Below are 8,268 nucleotides of genomic sequence, written 5' to 3'. Positions count from 1 at the left end.
TGTAGAGCGCCCTACTATTCAGGGTATTCCGGATGTACCAACGAACATATCCACTTTCTGTTTAGCCAAAAGATCTGCATTTGTTAGTAAGGTTCCCGTCAAGAAATAGTTCACATTGAATATATGTTCAAATTACATGTAGGAACAACTCATAGATGTTCGTCCCGACTTCATCCTTTCCAGTTTTTTTTTAGGTCGATTTAATACTTTTCAGACTTATTTATAATTTCAAATATATATCTTTAGTCTTTACTTTTCAGAAAACCTTTCTATCGTTTTTGGATCGTTGTTTGGAGTTTTTTTCTGCATATGTGCAGGACTAATCGCATATTTATTTTTCTACAAGTTTTCCAAAAAACGTAGTACGTAATTCATTGTTGTTGTTATTGTTTTAGTAATGCAATTGTTATTATCGTTATTTATTTTTTACTTTTAAAAAAATCAAGATAACAATCCTGATTATTTTTACGCTTTTTTGCATTCTGACTGTATGTACGTATTTAATTAATCTCCAAAATATTTCTTTTCTTTTTCAGGAGGAAATCATGTCGAGAAAAATGGGTAAGTGCAAATGAAAATAGGCGATTCTCTCAGAATAGTGAAGAAACACTCATTTTTCTTCAAAATATTGGCCTGTGTACATGTAACATCGGTCTACATTATAGACATTTTTTTTCAATTAAAATTAGTTATTAATTTTTCTTGGGTATAAAAGGACATTTATTAAAAATATGCGTATATTCTTTTAATGCAAACTTAATTTTAAAAAAAAACTTGATAAATAAACCAATGATAATCGGAATTCTTTTTCAGCAAAAATGGAGATTACGTCATGCATGTTTCTGGTTTTGATGACCACCAATATCAGGGTATTGACGGAAATGCTAGAAGTAAGCCGTTACTCAATAGCATGTATTTCAGTATAATACCAATATAAAGGAACATTTGGGTGTAAATGTAGCGCCAACCTATAGGGCTGGGATTGATTTTAGTCTTTATAAAAAGCTTGTCGATTTCCGTTCCGGTAAAAGACTTTAGGCTACATACATGCACTTAATAGTTTTTCATACACCATTTCTAGTAAATGCATGACGCATGTAGAGATATGATGGAAGCTAGGCACTTATTATGTAGCATTTCATTTAATAATTTTCTTTACTTTTCACATCGTCGGATACCCGCGGGTGATCTCGTCTTTTACTCATCACCCGAGGGCAAACTCGCCGAAATGACGTTAAATATTTTAAAATTCGTTACTTATACACAACCAATCAGAAAGCTGGAAGTCTTCAATTTTGAAAATATGTTTGTTAATTTGCTATTTAATCTAATAGTGACGCCCGTTAAAAGGTGCGAATTTGTTTTAAAACGATAGAAGACAAGTCGTGTAGATCACGGGCATCAAGTACCAGTCAGGAATAATATAAGAATTCCTTTCTCAAATGCGAAATGCACAGATGTGTGGATCCCCCCCCCCCCCCCCAATGGGTGTGTTAAGTGTGAAACGTTTTTGTCATTGCCGAAAATTCATACGTAACGTAAACTGTGATTGGTTGATTTGCCATCGAGATTTCTCTGGTTCTCTGCCCATGATTCCAGTCGCTGCCACTAGGAATTATTGCGCCCGTTAAGCAATGTCAGGGTACCAGTCTAAAGAGGACTCTAAGCAGCAGCCAATCAAATGGCCTGTGCATATTAATTACATACGGGTATATCTCAACGATTTTGTCCACGGGTTACTTTTGTAGCTTCTCAGTCATTTATGGTTTATTACCAGTTCTACTTAACTCATCATTTAATTAACGAGACGGAAATGTTTCACTGATTGAATAAAACATACAAATGTGAAACTTCACAATCAATTCGAAATTTGAAATGAAATATAGCGGAAATCGAACCTCTGAAAGTGTGTGGTTTACTTTATAATAGATTTTGTGTAAACTGTATGAAGCACTTAATAGACCTGTATTTACGAACAAATCTTTACAAAAACTAGTTTCTCTATTTTTTTTTCTTTGTTGCAGAAACTACACACCAAGAGAACAAGTAAGCTTCAACTTTCTGAGAAGAATTTTTGATAAATGTCTTTGTATGTATCTATTTTTTTTTTTATATTACAGTTTATTATTCATTTATTGTGTTGACAGCGCACAGTATGACGTTTTGGGAAGTAGAGACTCTGAGAATGTCTATGACAAAGTTAAAGATATCAATGCAGGTATTGTGATAATGCTTTTATGCATAGACTGATAATTCTGGACTCATTTTGAAATATTGAAAAGGCAGATTTAGTTCAATGAGAACGTGTTGAAAAAGACTGTAAATCAGTCATTCCACAAAAATGTTCCCAAATAACAATTTTTTTTATGTAGCTTACATATTTACCATCGTAACATCATATTTATACAGTAAAAGATAATTTCAACTCTTAGAGACAGGTCGCGGTAACCTAGTGGTAGGGCGTTCTCTTCATGATCGGGAGGTCCGGGTTCGATTCTCGTTTGCCGCGCCGCGCCAAACCTGCGACGTACACAAAGGTAGTGACTGTTCCATCGCCAAGCGCCCGGCACTACAAGTGAAAGTCACGCGGGTCTTTCGGATAAGAACTTAAAACCCTCACTGCTCAATGGCCCTGAGTGTCGAGCATAGGTCTAAATTTGAAGCCCTTCGCCGGTATACGGCGACGTCTCTATATGAGTGAAAATTTCTCGACTTGGAATGGGACTTAAAACAACATACAATCAATTAACTTTAAGATTTTAACATAGAAACATACATATTTAACGATTAAATATTCAGTTAAGAGTTCCGATATATATAAACATGATAATGTCATGTTTAAAAACCTTTTCACTGCAAATCTTAATAACGCTTGTATAAATGTTCCGAAATTGCTGCATGGATATCAGAGAAAATATGTTTTCCTTTATAAAAAGAAAACAAACCGCTTCTCGCAAAGAAATGCATGAATCTTTATTTCATACGAAGTCGTAGTAGCATGTAGCAGAAATTTAATTAACTTCCGTAAGGTTTTTGTTTTAAATTGCACACTATTAATGGAGGTCAGACAGTAAACTGGAATTTATCAGAAAGTGACCATGAAAGCTATTATAAATTTATTATCGATTCTAGTTTCGCGTCAGATAATAAAGAAAGACCATTACTTTTTCGACAGAACAAAATTAATTAGACAAGAATAGTTGAATGTCTCTAAAAAAAGTTAACATCCAAAACAGTAATTCAAGAATGTATTTGCGTTAAGATAAAAAAGGTTTTATTATTTTGGAAGTAATTTTTGATAAACATCTTTAAAAAACGTTAATTATAATATGTATGTTTCCGAGAATTTCAATTTTTATTGGTGAAAATTAGTAGTTTTCCTACTAAAAACAACTGAGGTTGTTCAATCTACTGTTTATACGCTAAAAATTTCTTAAGCATTTGATATTGACAAACTTTGTTTTTACAAACCGTTTCATATATGCATGTAATATTTTATTTTTTTTTTTAATTTGTTTATTTTTAGAAGGACGACAGTGAGCATGAGGTCAAACACCTGTGTAACAGTAAAAAATCTTCCCGTCATCAATAAAATTCAGTTTTTAAAAATTCCATTTTTTCTTTATAATCCGACGTATATATATATATATATATATATATATATATATATATATATATATATATATATATATATATATATATATATATATATATATATATAAGATAGATAGATAGATAGATTCACAATTTTTATGTTGAAATAAAGTACTGTATATTATATACAATGTATATAAGCAATCTGGGGGCTGGGAAAGAAAGGGGGGGGGGGAGGGGAAGGAATTATCTCTGCTTGATCTTAAGTGTTGAAAACTCCTATTATTTTGATTATTAATCCCTTTTCCCACTTGTAATTAACATTGGTTCCTCTTCCAACACACGTTTATTTGTCAATAGATCATAGACTTTTGGTCATATTTTGTATGACTTCCCTTCGTATGGCTTTTTTGTATGGCTTTCCTTTGTATCCCTTCCTTGAATAGGAATGATGATATAAATATTTTAAGAATGCTTAAGCATTAAACAGGTCTTGCACAATCTTAAAATTGATTAAGCTCTGTTGCAGTAGCTGAATTAGCTATACTGGTATACATGTAGCTTGATTTTGCTATTCAAAACACCCTGATTTAGCTACATGTAATTATTAATCATATACTTCTTTCTAAATGTGCAGTTTTTTGAACATGGATAAAGATATACATTTTCAGCTTTAAACCGTTCTGAAAACAATGCTTGGAATTTTTTTTTTTTAATTTTTTGTCTCCTTCCTAGCATTTGCGATCAAAAGTTTTTAAAGTTTTGCTTTGGGCTACATGTATATACCTGGGGTAATCTCTCTCTCCTTTTTCTCTCTTTCTAACATCTACTTGCGCCAAAAATTAAAATGGAATTATAGGACAATTTTTTTTTTAAATTGATAAACTTTTTAGGATTTTACACTGTGTAATTTATACTGCAACTAGAATGATATCCCTCCCAGAAATATAAAAAATAAGTTACATAAAATCTTGTCTTTGAGGCCATCATTAAAAATATCTTTGTTTCCCCTAACCCGACCCTATAATCTGAAGTTGGGTAGGTAGGTAGGTAAATTATTTTTTTTCTGACGGCAGTTATGAAAATGCATTCTAAAAAATTGAATAATATCTTTTTAAATAAGAAAAAACGAAAGAAACCGATTTTTAAACTGAGTATCATACATATGAAATTCAAAAGCAACAAGTATGGTAAATTAATTCAAAAATATTATTCATTTGAACTTGTGAAATATCTCAGGCCAGTGTAAATTTATTGAAATCGAATATTTACAAAAGGACAAGATTCGCAAATACTCAACCATCGGACATCCGAGTATATTTTTCAAACCTACCAGTCTATCATCTTCAAATGCTTACACAGGCAAAATGTCAAGGGCTTCGCGTGGCGCAGTGATTATAGAGTGTTTCGTTTTAGAGTCAGGACGTAATTTAGGAGCTTATTCTAAGTCACAGTTCCTGATGTGGGATGTGGAGACTGGTCAGTCGAATGAGACCGTAGTATAGATGTTGGCATCAAAAAGATCCCTTACTGATGCATAATGATCAATGGCCATAGGTGCCGAGTAAAAGTCTAAATTTGGAGCCCTCCACCATTAGATATTCAAATGTTGTCGGACAAACAATTTTATAGGGATTTTAAAGCAAAAAAACAGCCTATTTTCAAGGGCCTAACTAAAGAAAAATACGTTGGACCTCTCAGGAGGCTGTACCATAAGCCAATTTTAAAGATTTCTACACTATTTGGAAAGAATGTACATGTATAAACAATATTTAATTCAACCAAACCATATCTAAAAATGATTAAAATGCCATTTATCTATTGTTAAAAGTCGCGAAGTTTAACCCATAAATAAAAGGAATGAAGAAACGACATCTGAATTATATTTATCAAGATGAAATAAATATACAAAGACATATTTACAACTGCTATGGTCCCATATAGTAAAAATAGGATCATACATGAACTGTTTATTAGATCCAAATGAATGAAATCCAGTGAAGTTTATTGATATGTATACACAAGGTGGGCCCCTCATCTGCTCTTGAGGCAGGCTTTGCCATGCTTACTACGTACATGTACGTTAATTTTAGTAGACACATTTGTAAATACCATCGAAACACTCTTTAGTCATGATATATTCAATTCACGAAATGTTTCAAGAGTGTAGGATTCTAATAAGTTAAAGATATATAATAAGATCGATACGTCGCCTTTGTTCTATAACACGAACTAACCCTTTGTGAGCACATGTTGTGGGCGCCAAATCAGAGTAGAACAAAAGCCGCCATTCTGGTAAAAACAGATTTTGATAAAATCGTATTTTATAAAGTTGATAAACAATTAAAAAAAATATTTGAATAATCTTATTAAAAAAAACTTTTCAGTCGGCGCGATTTAAGTGGGTCTGTCGCGTTAGGGGAAACAAAGGTATTTTTTATTTTGGCCTGATCTACGTCTAATTACAAAAGGACACAACCAGAAGTCTTTTCTCATAATTTGTTACAAAGAAGATGGGTGAACAAGGCGTGCAGAATGCCTATAGCTTCAGATATTTAAAAAATCATAATCAATTTTTTGAATTAAGTATTTAAAGTAAAGTTCTCATTGAAATTTATGGAATTATGATCAACAAAACTTTTCTGAGAAAAAAAGATCTCGGAAAAAATTATTCTTTTATTTAAAAAAAATGGTATTCGTGGGATTCGAACCCCCTAACAATAAAAATCCGGAGAATCAAATTGCTTCGAGACTAACCACGCTAACCACTACGCTACACAGATCCTGATGAATAGTGGCATTTAAATCATGTTTGTGATATGACCCGTTACTTAGTGGACTTCAAGTATTTCTCGGAAAGATGCGAATGCTTTGTCATAAAAGTGTACTTTTAAGGTATAGTGGGTCTTTGCTCCATGTTTTTGTAAACCAAAAAATGTATATTTTTATGCAAACTTTTAGGATCAACTTTCAAAAAAATGGAGCGAAGACCCACTCATATCGAAAAATTTTGTTTAAGTATGAGAAAATGATCCTTTTTGTCCTCTTAAGTGTGTGTATGCTATTTCGTATGCAAATAATTTCAGTCTTTGTGAGATTTTCGTAAATTGTAGAGATTTTACATAAAGTATACTAAAATGTTAGGTGAAATATAAAAGAAAATTTTGATATAATTGAGATTTTATTTTTCACTTCATGTTCGTCGCACTATAGGCACTTCGCCCGCCTTGTTCACCCATCTTCTTTCACATGGATCTCCTATTGCTGAAGAACGTGTAAGTTCCTAACTTAAATCCTTTAGGAAATACATGACTGTTATTTTTGTTATGCTGTTATATTTGAAAACTACTCACCTGAATTGTTGGAAACAGGTTAACATACCCCTCAGAGTACAATTGTCATAAATGGACCTGTACAAAATTGAACCAGTCAGGATTAAATTGTCATTATCTTACTAGTTAACATATCAAGAAACGCGCTAGAGGTGTGATGAAATATTTAGATATATAAAAAGTTTTATTTCTAGTGTAAAACATTTCTCTGTAAAACAATGTGTAAAATATTTTTTTTCGTCACAATTTTTTTTTTTTTTTTTTTTTTTTTTTTTTACAATTTCTCCTTCTCAAGAATTAACTTTTGGGTCATTTTAAACAAAATTGCCTCAAAGTGTCCTTGGGTGAAGAGACTTTAAGGTTATTCAAATGAAGAGTCACACCCTCTTTCAAACGGAGATAAGATTAAGTGCAGACTTTAAAAAAATCCTTCCAAGAACCTCACGGCAAGAAAAATCGAAACTTATATGAAAGCCTCGTTACATAGTGAATCGGTCACGGTAGTTTAGTGGTAGGGCGTTGGCTTCTAAAGATTAATTTTATCTGGCTAAAGGCGGGATATTTTTCTCGGTAACTCTTGCTACGATCGATGTAGGCCTTTTTGTTCAAATTCCTATAACATTTTCTCATAACATGATCTCAAAATACAATTCTTACTTTTTAATATTTTAAACCAAAATTTGAAAATCCGGAATTGCCGTACAGTCTTCATAGGCAGTCTGCCTGTTTCAAAATATATCATGGCCGTGTTTGTGTTTTTTCTAACATATAAAACATTCTTAATGAATTCCAGATGTATCTTTTCAATATCAGATGCATTGTGGTTTCCCCAAACTTCACAGCCGTAGTTTAGTATGCTACTGACATATGTATCAAAAAGTGAGAACATAGTTTCAGTATTTAAACTCAATTGACTAACCTTAGATTTTAGACAAAACATTGCTTTTCTTCCTTGACATGCCAATTGTTTTTGAGTTACGTTAAAATTTCCATTGTAGTTCAATAAAACACCGAGATACATAAATTTATCTACAACTTCTATTTGCTCATTATGTATATGTCACTTTACATTATCATGAACCTTTCCCTTATTTCTAAAAACAACAATTTTAGTTTTGTCAACATTAATGGTCAGATCCCATTTCGAGGCGTAATCATACAAAGTATTTAACATTTGTTGTAGATCTTGTACAGATTCCGCAAAACAGACCATGTCATCTGCATACATCAAAGTAAAAAGATTCAATTCTTGAAGTTCAAGAGGAACATTACCATTTTTTATGATCTCAACTCAAAATCAGTTACATACAATGAAAAAAGGATAGGGGACAGAACTTCTCCT

At 32.2% G+C, this 8,268-nt stretch overlaps 1 long non-coding RNA gene across 1 annotated transcript; it reads left to right on the top strand.

Moving 5' to 3' along the window:
* The first annotated feature begins 326 nt into the window (after window positions 1-326).
* On the top strand, window positions 327-2,046 carry LOC133196214 (uncharacterized). The gene is made up of 4 exons (XR_009722295.1): window positions 327-362; window positions 537-561; window positions 814-890; window positions 2,025-2,046. It is a non-coding gene; the product is annotated as an uncharacterized LOC133196214 (long non-coding RNA).
* Window positions 2,047-8,268: the final 6,222 nt, after the last annotated feature.

The sequence above is a fragment of the Saccostrea echinata genome, unplaced genomic scaffold (genome assembly GCF_033153115.1).
Source record: "Saccostrea echinata isolate AGI-Se365-2 ecotype Australia unplaced genomic scaffold, CSIRO_AGI_Sech_v1 ptg000030l, whole genome shotgun sequence".
In the NCBI taxonomy this organism is placed as follows: Eukaryota; Metazoa; Mollusca; class Bivalvia; order Ostreida; family Ostreidae; genus Saccostrea; species Saccostrea echinata.
Note: the sequence above shows the minus strand (reverse complement) of the source record. Positions and strands in the feature narration are given on the sequence as shown.